The sequence below is a fragment of the Bidens hawaiensis genome, unplaced genomic scaffold (assembly GCF_021521415.1).
Source record: "Bidens hawaiensis isolate Kalapana, Puna unplaced genomic scaffold, B.hawaiensis_p1.1 tig00044606_1, whole genome shotgun sequence".
Classification (NCBI taxonomy): Eukaryota; Viridiplantae; Streptophyta; class Magnoliopsida; order Asterales; family Asteraceae; genus Bidens; species Bidens hawaiensis.
In genome coordinates, this window is record NW_027497906.1 from 1 (window position 1) to 18,735 (window position 18,735).

General features: G+C 32.8%; 1 pseudogene; it reads right to left on the reverse strand.

Moving 5' to 3' along the window:
* Nucleotides 1-34: 34 nt before the first annotated feature.
* Nucleotides 35-11,906, reverse strand: LOC143595061 (TNF receptor-associated factor homolog 1a-like; annotated as a pseudogene).
* Between the last annotated feature and the right edge of the window lie 6,829 nt (nt 11,907-18,735).

The following is an 18,735-nucleotide window of genomic DNA, read 5'->3' on the forward strand; positions in this document are numbered from 1 at the left end:
AAGACCAACCCCTCACCCAGTTTCCTATCGTTACCTCTTCACCAACACAACCACCATCTCCATCACCGCTACCGCAGCCATGGTTTCACCTTGACCATCATTCCCTTCATCTGCATAAGAATTATGAATGTACAATTGATAAAAACAAGAAGACGACACCAAAAACCAAATTACATAACGATACAAAAAAATCTAGCTATATTAAACTGGAAAAAAAAATCTAGTTATATTAAAACTAAAAGAACACCTATAAGTCTCAAACAATAACTTAGATGGATGGCATCAAACATCCACAATAATGAGCTTTTGTAGTATTTGAAAATTCCAAAAGGATCAGCAAAACCTGCACACACAAATATTATGAATTAGTTTTTATTAGCAAGTCAAAAGTGATATATGCACATGTAGAGGTGGCAATATGAGTGGGTTAGGTTGGATTTGGGTGATGGGTTAAAATGGGTTTGAGTCAGGATGGGTATGGGTCAGGATGGATTTTTAAAATAAAGGGCTAGGATGGGTAAGGGTCAAGATAGGTAAAGTTAATCCATCTTGACCCAAGTAAAGATTGAAATGCAATGGGTTTTAAAAAACCCTCAAAAAAATATTCAAAAAATTTAATGAAAAATTAATAACTCAAAATATAAATTAAAAACGCAAAAACTAAAATAACTAAAATGTCTCCCCCGTCATTCTCATTCATAAAAAAAAAAAAAAAAAAAAAACTCGGTTTCGTCTCGGCTCAGGTTCGGTTTTTTTCGGTTCATTTTTGCTTTTTTTCGTTTCGGTATCTATTCGGTTCCAATGTTTTCGGTTTTGATTTCTCGGTTTTATTCGGTTTAGGATGGGTATGTGTCAAGATGGGTAAAGTTAACCCATCTTGAACTAAACAAATGTTAAAATACAAAGGGTTTCAAAACCGTCAAAAAAATATTCAAAAAAATTATAAAAAAATAATAACTCAAAATATAAATCGAAAACGCAAAAAGTAAAACAACTAAAATGTTTCTCCCATCTTCCTCGTTCATAAAATAAAAAGACTCGGTTTCGTCTCGGCTCAGGTTCGGTTTTTTTCGGTTTCTTTTTCGCTTCGGTTTTGCTTTTTTTCATTTCGGTCAGTTTCGGTATATGTTTAGTTTCAATGGTTTCGGTTTTGATTTCTCGGTTTCTATTCGGTTGCGTGGGTTTTGTATGAAATAAAATTGAATAAAGCTTGTTCTAGTCCATTCTAACCCATAAACAAACCCATTCTAACCTATAACCAAAAGTCAGTCACTAGCATCTATCCAACCCATCCTGACCTTCTTGCAAAATTCTTTTGATCCATCCTGACCCATCTCAATTTTAAAAATTATCCAAATTGACCCAAAACAACCCATTTAGGTTTGTTTTGCCACCCTTATGCACATGCATCCCCAGACCTAAATTTGCCCAATTACAACAACGGTATTCATTAAAAACAACAATTTAATGAACACAGAAAGATTTATTTACCAGATCGTCCATTGTTTGCCGTGGCAGGATCGATTAGGGTTTTCCGGCCTTAGGAGCTGAGGCCTTAACAACCACCGCCACCTATGGTAATGACCCCGGCAGCAATAGCTGGTGGCTACAGAAGTTGCCCCACCCAACCACTGCCACCACCACACCAACGCTGCCTAGGGTTTCGAAATTGAACCCAGCAACAATAGGTGAAGGTGAAGTAGAAACAATTTCTTATGTCACAGAGAGAGAGTTGTAGAAGCCGACGGCGGATTCTGGACTCTAGAGATGAGATGAAGGTGATGTCGAAGCTGGTAGCCATGTGTGAGAAGTTGGATAGACACGTAACAAGTAACGACACATGGCAAGCCAAAATTAAGAAAAGAAAGTTACAGATAATAGAAGCCAAAAGGTACAAGACTCTGTGCAGAAAATTAGACGTAAATATAAATATATAAATAAGTTAATAGCTTGCTATAAGATATATCTACCTAAGTTATTGGGGTTGGGGTCGTGGCCTAACGGTAGAGATTCATTCAACTAGACTACTGTCAAGTGTACAAATTTTCATTTTTATAATTTTCATTTTATGAATAATAAAATGAAAAATATGTTGTTAATGGAAATCGAACTCATTACCTTGTTTTAAAATGTTTGTGGCTTAACAACTCAACTAAAATGAATTGATGACAACCTTCTCTTTTTCTTAATTGGTAAATATTCACAATCTTCCATTTTTATTTTCTAATACAAATACAAACTATTTCTTACTAATCTATGTATTTTAGAAAATTATTTATATCTTATGAATTCATAAGGTATGTTATTATACATATTATTCAGTTTAACTTTTTTATTGTATTTTTTTAACCACCTGTGTATCACACGGGCTATATTCTAGTTTGATATATAACATTAGGCTCAAACTTGTTTATTAAATGGGCTCTAACTTAGGCTTGAGATCGTACTCAAGTTTGCTTAAACTAGAATTGATTATAGATTTTACCAAATTGATTATAGGTTTTGCCAAAGCTTGTTTCCTTGAATTCAATAAGGACAGTTTTTTTTTATCTTTATTATTACTTGGAAGTAAATGTGTAATAATGATATTTTGAAAAGTTCTCAATATTAATAGTTTGAATTTATGGAATGAGAAAAATGTGTATACAAATAAATTAGTTTATCAGAAAGACAAGATAGTAAAGTGGTCTTAAATTTTAGATTAAAATGATTTTTTTGATTAAACCTTATTAAAAATAAAAAGACCATGAGAATGACATGGCAAGACGCAAAATCCGGTGCAAAGGCACTCACGAAATATTCCTTTCAGTTTTACTACAAATATTTTGATAAACATGGGCGTCCCCTAAGGCATCTCCACCGGTGTTTGTGTGGACGTTTTTTTAACATGGAATGGTGCAAACAAACGTTTACGGGTGGAGACAAACGTTTGTGGAGGTGGTTGTTTGTGTTCTCAAACGTTTGAAATGCGGGTTTGTAGTGGCCCCACCACACACAAATCATATATATCCCTGTCCCCCTATATAATAAAAGAAGAACTCTAAGCAACGTGTCACTCATTGAAGCCATTTGCTTATGTGGCATCTATAGAGGGCTGTCACATGTGTTGTTTACAAAAGCTTTCTCTGGAAGTTTAAACTAGCGGGTGTTTCTAGGGCTCTTCAATTTTTCATTAGATTCAAATTTCAAATTTCAGCAGCATCAAGAAAACCGATCTCATCTCTCTCTCTCCAAAAGAAATCAAATGTTCTAGGGTTAACCCTAGGGGTTGATGCGAGTCCGATAACATGATATTTTCAATTCGTCAGCTTCAACCTGTTGTTCTACATCTTGATTCAGGTTAGGGTTTATGTCTTTATGTATTGAGTAATCTCTTCTCTCGATTATCTATTAATGAAAAACCATGTGTATGAAAAAATTAAGGTTCATAGTGTTCTACATCATCGCAGGTGGAACCGATGGATGTAGTGGCGATGATTTTGGAATTGATAAGACCAGGAGGTTTCCTGCAAGGTGTGAGGTATAAAATATGGAAGGAAGATTATAGCTAGATCTCGATTGATCGTACGGGCTACGGAGATCAACCTGATATCACCGTCGGTTTGAACGCCACTAACTTCTATCAAATTCTCAAGGACTTACACAGTTGTGGAGTTCTTCGCTCACTGATAAGAAATTAAAACTCTTTTCTTCATATTTCTAGGTTTTGTTAAGTTAGTATTTTGTTATTGAGGAATTTGATGATATTTTGATTACATATTATATTAAGTGTGAATTTGGATATGTTAAGTAGATTAAATCTGAAAATAGAAAGAAAACAAAATTAAATGAATTATGTTACATAGTTGTGACGAGTGCCATTCAAATGCATTTATTTGATTTTTTCATAAAAGATAATCAATTCATATCTAATTTATATGAAAAATTGCGAGAAACTTGTAACATTCGTTACTTTTTAAACCCGAAAACCCGACCCATTTCGAATTTGTTTATAGAAACATATATAAATTTATATACACATTAATAATATTCTCGAGGATTCATGTTTATCGTTCGTTCGTTTTACATAGCATTTTGTTCAATTAACGAAACCCTGAAGAATTAAAGTCGTTGTTTAATCAATTTCCAAACTTTACGAGTTTACCGCAAAAATATCCAATTATTATAATTTTTATTTCATTTCAACATTGATCAAAATTGAAGATTCTAAATGTAAATATATTATTAATTTGTTTTAAAAGAAGTATTAAACTTGAAGGACCATACTTGTAACTTGATTAAAATATTACATTAATATTTCAGCCTCAGCTCCCCCCCTCTGCCGGCTCGTTTTTCCGGTTAGGAGCGCCGGCGACGCAATTGAACTTCCGGCGAGCCCTATTACTCCCCGAAATCCTCGTTCCTTGACCCGTATGTTTAGCATAACAGATTTAGACAACCATAACAATCGCTAATCAATATATTAATTGTATTATAACGTTCTAAAAGCCGTCCTATAATCTCGTAACAATTGCCGGAAATCGGTCAAATCAATTAACACTAATTAACGAGTACACGCTCAAGCATAAATAGGACTCTAACATCAATCTAAAACTGCTACAAACATCAAAATACACTCATTCGATCTCTGCAACTCCGTTTGAGCACCCAAGATTAAGTTCCGGCCATCACTCCGTTCGTCATCTTCCGGGCACCATATCAGGTAATTTTTGTATGTGTTATGTTAGTTTTTGGCCGGCGATAAAAACCCCTAACTTTAATCGATCATACATGGAACAGATTAAAAGTATTAGATAGCTAGGGTTCTTGAGGTTGAATATAATATATATATATATATATATATATATATATATATTATTAAACTCAATCTAAGTCAAACGTGTAGTCTGGATCAGCTGGTTAACTCTAAGGAGAAACCCGGGTCAGGTCATGTTTACTATTAGATTTTTTTTACAGCTTATTAATCTATTATAATTAAATAAATCATTTAAAATTATATTAAATCAATTAAAATCATTTTAAATCAAATAAAATATTTATAAAATATAAATTATCATTTTTCAAATAAAACCCAACTATCACGTTCGTTAAATAATTCAAACTAATTTTATCTTTCGTTACTTTGTTACCTTTAAAAATTCGTTAAATCGTTAAAAAATGAAATTCTAAATTTTGTCGCATTAATTCACTTAAAATTTAATAAACTTTTGATTCATTAGATTTTCACTCGTAAACTATAATTCGGTAGCCTATATTTCGTTTAAACCTTAGCTTGTAAACTATAATCCGTTAGCTTTAATCCAATAATAGTTATTCAAGATAAAATCCCCATTTAAAATCTGGCACCTCGAAATTATCGTAACTTTCATATTAATGTTAAAGTTATAATATTAGATTAATATAAATCGTTAAGTTCCATTAAAACTTAAAACTGACATTATATATAAAATGCCATCACACGTTAATAAATATATTAAAATCATGCAACACCCCGTTGACCAATTATATATAACCTTTTTCAATCCTAATAGTTAGATTTGTTTTTGTTTCAATTATATTATAGTTCGAGAAGTTCAAACGATTCGGATTCTTTAAACGCATTTTCGATTGCTTCGGTTTCGTTATTGTGCTATTGGCTTTTATTTCAAGTTTATTTTCGCATTCGAGGTGAGTTTTTCATCACCCATTTTTAATGTTTTATTGTTTTGGGGTAGCATATGTATCCATATTAAAAATTCAAGTATTGCTTTCTTCTATTACAAACTACAATTCGTATATGGACTTGTGTGTTACTTGTATTACTTGCACGAATATTACTTGCACGTTGGGAAGCCTCATTAAGTATGATCATACGCCTCCCTTTGCACTCCGGTCTATTTGTATCGAGTGGAAAAGGGTCTCATTATCCAAGTACGTTGGTTGTTACCAATTGGAAAGGACCTTACTTGCGCGATTACCCAAGTACGTTGGTTGTTACCAACTGGAAAGGACTTACTTGTTCGTTTATCACTTGTCCATGAGTTGTATGGTTTTTATATTATATATATCAAACTGTGGGAATCTCACCAGCTATGTTCATAGCTGACTTTATTTTATACGTATGTTACAGGTGTAAAGATACGAGGATGAAAGTTAGAAGACACATAGCATGCCTATAGGATATTAAAGAACAACTTATCATTTGTTTATTAATTGCTACAACTTGTATTATTTGATAAACTTGTGTTACATGAAGAGTTAAATGAAATAATGTTATTATGATCACCTAATAGTGTCACGTGTGTTTGAGCAATCTCTACGTCACACTTTGTCATTTCCGCTTTAGCTTGGTGTTACAAAACTTTACTACTTTAAATGTGTAATCCTTTTTGCTGAAGAACAATTTTGCCCACTAGAGTCAACATGTATTTATTTATGTATTTGTGCTATAAGGACAGTTTGTTCACCGCCAAATAGAATATATCAGTTAATTGCATGAGCTTTACCGACATATTTAATTTATTTCTCATATTGAAATTTGAACGTTTTGAGATAAAATGTGTTTATTGTCTTTGTTTTTCATTTGCAGTTTGATAGAGTATATGACATGATTGAAGAATTGGAGAATTTGATTTTACTCCTAGAACTAACATGTTTTGCTATAATAGGTGGATATTTTTGAATTGTAATTTGTTCCCAAACTAATTTCACCTTTTTTGTATTTTTTAAAAGTTAGGGTTTGTTTTAGTTTGGTTCTAATATTGTTTGATCGTGTTTGTTTCTAGGCTCTTTTGAATTTCCGATGGCTATGTTTGTGTTTGTTGCCGCCCTTACCGGATAGTATTGCATCGTTCTTTTATTCAGGTTTGTGCATGGTTTTATTTTTTAGGGGCGTTTTTTTAATAGTTTACTGGAGTTTATATTTTGCTCTGATTGTGTTTGCTACAAGGTTAGTTTGGATTTTCCAATGGCCGTGCAGGGTTTTTTTTATAGTGTTGCTTTGTTCTTTGATCCAGGTATCTAACTTCCTTCTTAAAATTTTACAAACCTATTTCCGTATGTTTGGTGTTTGTTGATTTTGTATGTATTTTGTGTCAATAACATGAAATTTGTTTATGGGGTTTAACTTTTTTAGGAGTTATACATATGGAATTTGTATATGGAATGAAACTATGGACTTAGACTTTGTAAGGCGTTTTGAAAAATGGAATTTGTGTATGGACTTTTACTGTGTCGCTTTTTGATGAGAGTTTTGTTATATTTTGTTGGCATTACTTTGATTATAATTTTAACTTCATATATTTTGAAAATGTCAGTAAATGCAAGTCGTTTTAAGAAAAGCTATTATGGAATGGATGGGTTTTGATGGTCATCTGATTTTACTAATTTACTGAATTTATCTATATTATATGCTTTTATGTAACTCGAATAGGCATTCAATCAAGTATGTTCATGTTTGTAATCGTGTTCGGTCAAAGTTATCACATGCCCCGTTCATGTTCGTTCGCTTATGCATGTTTACGTTCGTTAATTGTCTTTCGTTTATGTTTGTTTAGATTTTTGGCAAACGAACATGTTCATTTTTTAAACGAATGAATAATTCTTAACGAACAAGCATGAACTCGATAAATTTGTTCGATTAGTTGTTCGTATTCGTTCCCATTTGTTTCCTTGTCTATATTTGACCGATATGACCCGTTTGAAGTCAAGGTCGACCTTTTTGGAAGTAAGTGGGTCGAAATGGTTTTGATGTCATACATCTTTAGTTTTAGCTAATTAATCGAATGATTGCTTATGTGGACAAAGATGTCAGTGGTGAAATTGGTTTTGATGAATTAATTTGTATGCGTGAATATGATGTCCTCCAAAATCGGTGAATTGGACAACAAACAAGAGCTTACAAAAGTGTTCATGATCATTAATAAAGATAGAGATGTAACCTTTTTTGTTGTTCAATGTTCCCTCATTTTTTAAATTAGAAGATGCACACTTATTAATAGGTTTACACTGTTGTGGAAGAAACACATCTTTAATGGCCGAAAAGATGTTTGCAGTCAAGGCATATTATGGTAGAGCTTGGCTCATTGTTTATTGTTGCGATCCTAATAATAATAATTATGAGGCTATAGAAACTAGACCTATTAATTGTATTGCCTCATTTATGTTATGATTATATTATAATCCAACTTTGATTCCATATGTAAATATGTTTCGTTTTTAATATTTTTTTTTCAACCCGTGTAATACACGGGTATTTAACCTAGTATATATATATATATACACATATTTATTATATTTTAATAGGGTTTAGATTGGTTTATGGATGAAGGAAAAGTGGAGTTTTTTTGTGAAAAGTTAAGATTATGATGTGGCGATGAGATGGAGGTTTGTATTGGTTTATGGGTGTGGATGCTCTAAGAGCTAAATGATTTTTATGGGCCTTGCACGAGTTATAAAAATGGACCTTAAAAAATTTAACGCAAATATATATATATATATATATATATATATATATATATATATATCAAAATAAAGCAATAAGTCGTTAAATGTAATAACGATGAACAAAAACAATACAAGTGTAGCAAAATTGGGCGCCTCTTGGTTTTGGGCCATGTGCCGCCTAGCTTGCACAGGCCCAAAACCGGCCACGTCGATAAATAGGTATCAGACGATGGAGAGTAGAGAATTTGTACGTGAGAGATGTAAGATTATTGCATATTGCATACTCTTAGTACAATAACTAATCACTCCTTTTGTAACTATTGAGTTTTACTAACTCTTCATTGGCATTGGAACCGTCCATGTGACTCGAATTCATGACCATGTACTTGTATATACATTTATGCACATATATATAAAATTTAAACATGCAAGTACTTTATGTGGTTTTCGCTAACTATGCATTGTGTCAATAAACTAGGGATGCTCACAAGCTCTAAGAGTCGAGCCAATACCAAATTACCAACCATCACCGAGCTTGAAAAAAATAGAGTCAACTCTCATATGAGAGTTATTAAGGGAATTATATTAATTAGTTGTGCGTTTTTACTTAAGCAAGATCATATTAACTCAAACTTGACTAAAAAATTTATGCGAGTCAAAGCTTAAAATATCAACTCGGTAGAGGATCTAATGTTGAACCGGACGAGCTTGTGCAATTTTGAGCTTGAGCCCGAGCTGAGCTAGTGGCTCGAGTTCATGGACTACCCGTTACTTGAGCGATCCTACCTTACATTAAACTATAAACCATATCCTAGAATTTGACATAAAATGCTGCACTTAAAAAAAACCTTTAGGAAAAAAAAAGCATGCATTCAACTTGTAATTAGCTTCTAGTTTGCATGATCTCTCGTGCGGTCACATAAGTTTTATAAGCGAGGACGAGCCTTCGAATAATGCAGGTGTATCAAACACAGAAACACTCCGGATTCTTTTCACACGAACGTTTTGGCTTTCGCTTTTGTTTTTGTTTTTGCTTTTGCTTTTGTTCTTGCTTTTGCTTTTGCTTTCTCTTCCTCTTCTTCGCGGATGAGCTCCTCTTGTCTCTTCAAAGCCGCCTCTTCTCGGCCTGCTACTTCTATGTTGCTGGTGTAAAACATCGCAAACGGTTAAATACTCACATACTAGTTTTTTGTTTTTGTTTTTGTATTATTTTCTTGTTCCAACAAAGATTATTAATTAACAGAATTACATTATTACATAATTTACCTGGACATATATGCTAACATGCTTAACTCAATGATTCTACGCGCCAAGTCAGCGTGACGCCTTTCATAATTCTCAACAGAAACCTATAACAGAAAAGAAGAACACGAGATATTAGACGTGAAAACGTAAAATTACCAATTTACCCCTACTATTAACCTTAGTTCGGCTTTCATTGTCTAGAGGCAATGGCTCCAAGACTGTCCTCTCAAGCAATGGCAACAAATCATCAACTAGAATAAACGAGTCGCTCTCCATTTGGATGACGGGTACTTCTGCATCACATTTTGCTTCGTCTTTTTTGCTCTTGGTTTGACGTTTAAGAGTCTTTAATTCACTATATAACGAGTCCATCATCAAAGCCGACGTACTCACTTTTTTTGTAAAGAAGTGTTTCACAAACGCTTCTAGTACGAAATCCGATTTCAGTCTTGCCAATCGGTTTCTAGAATTTTCATCAAGTCCCAACCAGTATTTACAGAAGCTGGAACAAATAAACGAAAACCATAGTTATTAAAAGCCCTCGTTTCTTGCGCCTAGGACCATTTTTCAGGCGAGGCTCAATAAATGCGCTTTTAGTTCCTAGGCGAGCGCCTCAGCATTGTCTATGCTAAGAACATGAGAAGATAAAACCCGAGCAAAAGAAACGCAAGGAGTGCTATTAAACTTAGTTCTAGGAGAGGCCAAAGACATTATATTGATACATTTTGTTACTCAAGTTATGGAATTACATTTGAATCCCGACTATTTTATAACTTTTAGTACTAATTAGATGATATTAAATGTTATATAACAGCTTTTGTTTATATTATTTGAAGCATAGCATTATTTTTCATATAAATAATATATTTTAAATTTTTTATTTTAGTGCACTTCTTTTTTCTTCATGCCCTCATTGGAGGCCTATGCGCCTTGAGTTTGCCTAGCTCAACCGATAACTATGATGAAAACAATATTATTTAAATGCTAAATTACACATGGTTTTATTGATAACTAAGAAATATGCATACCTTGACCATCTAACTTTATCTTGTATCAACTCCTCCAGCTTTCCTCTTGTTTCTTTCACAAATTGGTTGCATATTTCCTCTACACTTGACATATATATCCTTGCGAGTTCTCTCTTGTATTCACTCGTAAGGCATTGAAATGGACGATCAACTCTCTCCCTACAAATCCATTATCACACAAAATTCGCTAAATGACATTAACCGTCTAACTAACACCGATGGCTAGCTTAACAAACTAAAACAGACGCATGTCAATGTAGTTTAAGCTAGAAACCTGATAACTTGGACTTTAGATTTTATTATGAGGGTGTCAGTGTCAGCGTCAATAAACCCATCGCGTACCATTTCGGATAACTTAATGAATTTTTTCCATCCCCAATCAGACTCTTTCTTCCAGAAGCGATGTAATGCGTCTAGAAAACACACGTTTAATCAAATAAATTAACAATCATGACAATGATATATAACAATAATAACAACGACAGCAAAAACCAACCCGAACATTTTGATTTTGTAGGGTTTTTATTCACCAAACACATTGTGAATTGTGCGCAATGACTCCATCCTGGTAGAAGCTTGTCACTATCGGCAACCCAAAGAAATAAAGACAGGTGGTTGTGGACATCACGCCCGAGAGGGTAGAGCACAAAGCACCTACAAACCATAGCAAGAAGCTTAAATAACTCGTCTTTTTTTTTGGGGGGGGGGGGTCAATTTCATATATACCCCTACGAACATTAATTAAAAATATCATATATACCCCAGCAATATCATATATGCCCTTGTAAAGAAGTTAAAGCTAGGCATATATATATATATATATATATATCGTATGTATGACATTTTCAATGTTTTTAAGGGTATACATGAAATTGTTCCTTTTTTATGAATATATTCGGAAAAAAACCCTACCATTTGTAGCCGCCAACCTTGAACGATTTACTAGTAACTTCTATCTTGTTAATTTTTGAGTAGTTGGTTATCATCCATGTAAACTCTCTATATAGTTGAGAAGGTTCAAGTCCTGCAATAGATTACAGTTCATTAACATATACTGAATTGCAACAAACAATGGCATAAAATAAGATTCATACCACAATCATCATCATCGTCCGTGTTAAGAGAAGGCGGTAGCATAGAAGCAACTCCTTCTGTTATTCCCTCTAGCGATCGGCTAACCTTGGACTCGCGACTTGAAGTCCCCGCCATTTTAGCACCTATATGAAGTTCATGAACTTAAAATGTAACAAACATTATAAATAAACTATGGTTGCTAGCTGTAATTTCTAAAAAAAATACTGTTTCTACATATTAAGATGTGTATAATTTTGTTGATATTATCACCCCTTTTGACAATGTTTTGATCAAGATGACAAAAACTAGTTCTAAAAAGTCGTTATTGCCCTTACCAGTAATGGCTTTGTGTCTGCTTTGGGTCGAAACTACTGTTCGGGAACTTAATGTTCGTGGATTGATCCGTTTATTTTATTAATTTTTTTTTTAAATATGTTGTATGTCATAGTTACATTGGTTGATTATTTTATGTCAAAAATTTAAAAGTTCAAATTAATGGAGTTCAATTACTTAAAACAAATTGTTCTATAGATATTAAATTCAGGGGTGAGCAATAACTGAAGCGTTAATCGAAACAAATGAAAACCAATGCAACCAAACCAAAATTAATTGAAAACCGAATTAACCAAAATCGGTTTTTGGTTATCTTTTTACCATTTGTTGACCGAAATTAACCAAACCAAACCGATCATTCATAATTTTATATCTTTCTAGCTTTTATATATCACCATTTCATGCATTTATACATTCATTTCATGTAATTATACATTCGTTTCATGTATTTATATATCCATTTCACGTATTTACACATTCAAGTATTTATACATCCCTTTCATGCATTTCCAAGTAAAAAATTATAGCGCAAATTTGATTTTCGTTTTTAACCAAACCAAAAACCAAAAAATTAACCAAACAAACCGAACTAATTGGGTGAGGCTAATAACCGAACCGACCCAAACCAAACCATAAGCACCCCATATTTGTATATTTACTATCGCCTCCAAAGTGTAGAGTTCAACAACTTCAAACGTTTTGCGATTGCACTCGATTAATAACTTCAAAACACATGATGATCAATCTATAATTTATGCTTTCTATTTATAATGACCTTCAGTTGAGATTTTCGATGGTGGTCGGAATTAACAAGTGGGTTTGGAGACCCTATGTCCCCGAAATGGAGGCGTAGGCAGGTAAAGGGGAACAGGTTCGGCCAAACCCGTACAAAAAAAAATAAAAATAGTGTGATATATTCATGTATTTCGACATCGCACCCGCAGGAGCCTTTACACCTAACTCTTAGTAACCTTGACAACAAACCTTAACCCACATTTCAATAAAAAAAAAAAAATAATAACTTCTTAAGCGTATGACACTAATTTTTTGCATTTCAATTTGATTTTTGCAATTTTTATAACGTGACTCCACTTGAACCGCTTAACTAAACCACACAGAAAAACCCAAACGTTAGTGATAGACTATCAGTAGTCATTTCCTTGAAAATTTCCAAACCCGAAAGAAAAAAATTCTGCTAGATATAAACTAATCACTAACGTACACATAAATTCCTAAAGTGCATGTAGCAGATCATATTAATTACGTACCTAAATTCTATGCAAATTGAAGAACTGTGACTTTCAACTTCGAACCTTTGCCGTCATTACCGAAACTATAATTAGGGTTTATCTCTATGATAATTAGCGAATAAATAGGATAGACATATAGTAGTTATATACACTTCATGGCTTGAGATGTTGGACGTGACAATATTAATAGAATGACCCTTCAAGTTTGTTGTGTTTTATTTGTTTAGTAATTACATTTTCTCGGTGAGAAAGCTATTTGTTTGATCCCTAAACTTAAGTAATTATAGAAATAGCACGTAAAGTTATGTTGTATGACATATTTGGTCTGTTAAATACTGGGCCGGCTTTTGAGGTAATTTTTTTTTCATGTGTATTTTAGAAATAAAATTAGGTTAACGGGATGGTGAAAAAAAAAGACAAGAAATAGGTTAATCCGCTATTCCTAATAGCGGTTTAAGAGGAAGTGAAATATGTAATCCGTCATTGCAAAAAGCGGCTTACCTTCTAATCCGCCATTCTCAATAGCGGATTAGGAGGAAACCCACTTCACCCCGTTAACCGGCGTTAGTTTTAACAAACCATTTTAACCCAATTAGTTTTTTAACAAACCAAACTAACCCTTTATCTTAGTGTTTTTAACTTACATTGAATTTTGAATAGTTTTATAAAAGTAAATGTTTTATAAATTGAAATGTAAAGTACATGTTTATAAAAGTAGTAATAATATTAAAAATATGAAAGTATATGTTTTTAACTTACATTGAACTTTGGATTCCCCTTTTACTTTGAATTTATACATCGTGCCAAACAAATGCTGCATGTGTACATGCTTTGTTTATTATCACATGGTAGGCTTTTATTTTCTTTATGTGTAGAGGCTATGATTATTATGACATAGTAGATTTTATTTTCTGCATGTGTACAGACATTTAATTATCAAATGGTATACTTTTATTTTCTGCATGTATGCAGGTTTTAATTATCACATGGTAACATGATAGGCTTTTATTTTCTGCATGATCACAGGCTTTAAATTATCATACGGTAGGCTTTTATTTTCTGCATGATCAATCACATCATATTTGTTTGAATCAATAAATTTGAGAGGGTTAGTGGTTGGTATTTTGTGGTTTGTTTGATTCAATCAACTGGTTCAACATCACGTGATGAACAAGACGGTGACAATTAATAAAAGAATTGTTTTTGTGTAATAAAAAAAATTCCTAAGCCGCCGCCATTAGCAATAGCGGCTTAGGTAATAAAATTTTTTTTGTGTAAGTGTAATCCGCTATTCACAATAGCGGCTTAGGTGTATTTTTTTTGTGTAATCCGCTATTCATAATAGCGGCTTAGGTGTGTTGACCATAAAAAAAAAATTTAGCTGTAGTTCGCTATTTAGAATGGCGGCTTAGGTGGGTCATAACATAATATAATATTGAAGGGATATAATATTATCAACTATGTTTAAGTGTAATAACATAATTAACATATTTAAATAGTATTTAATAAATTATTTGTTTATAAAAACCAATGAGGTGAATCCCAGTTCATCACCCACTATAATAATATTTTCTCATGCTTGCTAATTCACCACCCACTATAATGGATTGATCATCCTCTCGGTCGACCAAAAGTGAGGGGAATCCCAGTTCATCCCAAGTTACTACCATTGTATATGCTAGCAGTCCAACAAACGACATATCCAAGGTGTTATGCTACCTATGTCGTGCTTCTACTTACTACCGTTGGATTTGAACGACGTGGATCCTACATTGTGTAAGTGTTTATATATCTAGTTTCATGATACAATATTTCTTTTGTTTGAGTAATTACTTATATGTTTTTGAGGTTGTTTAGGCATCATGTGATCTTCCCCAGCCTGAAGCAAAGCAACAACCGACACCAGAATTAACTTTTGACCAATTGAACCCTGATTTGTTAGAAGACCCGGATGTACCGAAGAGTGTTTATGAAAACGAAGGGAAAGAAGTTGAACCAGATTACTATCATGACCCGTATCCTTGAGAGCACTCATCGGATTTCGAATGGTCAAACGACGACTGTCATTGGAAGTAAACTAGAATTAAGTGTGTACTCTCATTTTTAATATGTAGTTTGTTAAAATTATATTTAAGAAAGTTTGTAATGTTTTTTTTTTGTGTTATATTGGTGTGTATAATATAATGTATTTTTTTAATCTAAGATTAAAAGTTTACCTTAAGACAAAAAACAAAAAAAAAACAAACATATTTCCTTTATAAATAACAAACACATTCTTCTACACTTTACACAAAATCATATTTTCTCATCCCACAGTTCAAGCACTTTAAACAAAATATCTCAAATCTGTCATTCCACCCACACCTTAAGTCAACCAAAAAAATGAATATCAACTTGAATCTCAACCCGGATCCAAGGGATGACAGTCTCTTGTACCTAGGAAACGAACACTGTGCCCGAAATTTGTTCCTGAATCCACAAGAAGGGGAGATGTGTACAATGGATTTTAAACGTGGGGATGGTTCATTCTGGGAGCTAGTTCATCAAGGACGCATTACTCTCCCGGGTAGAGTTTTGAGGTACATCAGTTTATTTGGTTTTGGCGGTGTCTTACGATGTGGTTATATGAGAGTTGATCGAGCGTTGATAGAAGCACCAGTTGAAAGGTGGCGGCCTGAAACGAACACATTTCACCTACCTTTTGGTGAGGGCACTGTAACCTTGGAGGATGTTAACGTTCTATACTTCTATGGGGGTTACCCATTGATAGCGAGGCATTAACTGTGTTCGAGGGTTCGTTTGAATACAATGAACGCAGGCATATGTGCCTAACTTACTTAGGTTTTGATACAAAACCATTTGATTATAAAAACCATATGGTAAAACTCAGTACTGTAACATTCGTTTCTTTTCAAACCCGAAAACCCGACCCATTTCAAATTTTCGGTTTAGTTTATAAATATATGTGTGTAAGTATATATTCCTCAGATTCGTTTCGATTGTATTTTATTATTCCTCATTATTAAATATCCCCGATGATGTCGTTTGTTCGTTTATATTTCATTTTTGTTCAAATAACAAAACATCGAGATTTAAAGTTATTGAAGTTAATCAATTCGCCAACAATCGCGTATAATATAATATCCACATATATTAACTTTCATTTCATTAATTATAACATTCTCAAGTTGAAGGTTCAAATTGTAATTATAATTTAATTTAAGTTTTAAAGCAATTAGAAACTCTAGAACCAAACATGTAATTGTGTTTAAATTATATTAATATAATATAAATTACCCCATCCCAGCCGTCCCCTCCCCCGTGAAACCCGGTTTTCCGGCGGGTATGACTTCCGACGACGAGCATGTAACAACTTGGGTTTTCCACGTACTAATTCATACCCGTTACCTGACCCGTTTTGTGTTCGGGAAATTTTAAAACAACGAAAAGTAAGCGCATTTATCGAGAAATTATTATAAAAGTTATAATTATTTAATATATATTTATAACTTTTGGAAATATACATTTTTAACCCAAAAACTAAATTTTTATCTCTTATTGTTTCCATCTTGAAACTTCAAGGAATTAACTGCAAATACTGTAAAGTAACTTATAACCCATTTAGCCAGACTCGTACCCATGAGTCGTATACCCGTATCCATGAACCGTTTAGATTGCTTGAGCCTCAATTATCGTTGTAAATTATGAATTGGATCGTGTTTTTGATTCTCCTTGCTATAATCAGCCTAACCATCATCACTAATTAGGAAACAAAGATCAAATACGATACGAATTGATATAATTAAGAACCGACTTAACCTAAAAATCGTTTATATATTCTAAGATGCATAATAATTCAATTAATCATGACTGCACCTCCTCTATAACCCGAAGATCAAAACCCCTAACCCTAATTGCATTAGTACTAGCTGTAACCCCTTGTTCATCGTCATTCTTCGCCGGCTCTGTGATCTTCAATTAAACTGTGATAATCGTCGAAAGAGGTAATCGATTATATGTTTAGGATCGTCCAAACTCGTTTAACAATAACCCTAACATTAATTGAATAAACGATGAATGGATTGATTGATTACATATTCTAGGGTTCTTAATCAAATTGGGTTTTAATCTGTTTATGTATGTAATTAAGCTATTTGCAACTCTAAACTAACTGACACACCAGCGTAGTGGCTGGTGTGTGTGTGTGTGTTCAAACTTCTGAGCCGGTGCCCACGCAGGTTCGAGTCTTTCAATGGCTGAATTTTTTTTGATATTTTGTTTATTTAAGAGTTTAAACTTATTTTAATTATTTAAATATATTATAATTAATATTAAATATCAATTAAACATTATTTAATTTAATCCGACATCATAAATCTAAACGTTTCTTGTCATTTGATCTCGTTACAAGTTTTCGTATATATATATAATAAATACGAGTAAATTTATAAAAACAACTTCTCGTTGTTAAGTTGTTTTTATAAATTTACTCATATTTATTATATATATATATAAATATATATATCTATATTATTATTATTCGTTTTAAACAAACCATAATAAACGTATTAAATGTATTAATTATATTTTTACCATCGAATTTCGTTGAGGATTCCAAGATATAAATTTTACGATAATTATATACGTTTATTATTATAATATACCTTAACTTATATTTATTTAAATTGATTATTCGCAAACCCGATTTTGTGACAAACAATGATTTTTATAATCAAATAATAATAATAATTTGTAGAGATCAATCGTTCAATCCATAACGTACCAATCGTAATTGAAACACAATCCACATCGACACCTTAAATTCATTATATGTATTACATCATTCATAATTCGTTTATAATATTATTTAATTAGGATTCTTGTCGATAATTCTTGAAGAGGGTGATTTCCACTTTCTTGTCGTAAACATTCCCGTTTGGCTTATTCGATCAGGTGAGTTTGATCATTCCCCTTTTTATCTACTGTTTTCAAACATTTTGGGGATATATGCGTACTTATTTATACTTTCTATCATATATATATATATATATATATATATATATATATTAAACAATCGCAAACATGATCATTGTGTGTTGTATCAATTAATGCTATTTGCTAATTGCTATTTGTTTAAGTGTGTTTGTATTCTATCAAGTCTTGGATTCTCATTAGTATGATCATACGACCGTCTTAGTAACTGGAGCCCTATTCGTTTGGCGAAGGTAAACCGACAATCTCAGTCATTGAAATCAATGCCCGATTCGCTTGGCAACGATTCATTGGCACACTATCAAGTCTTTGGTTGTGATTTGGTTATATACATGCTTTGTTATGATTTGATCGATTACTATCACATGGTTGGTTTGCGCATTTATCAC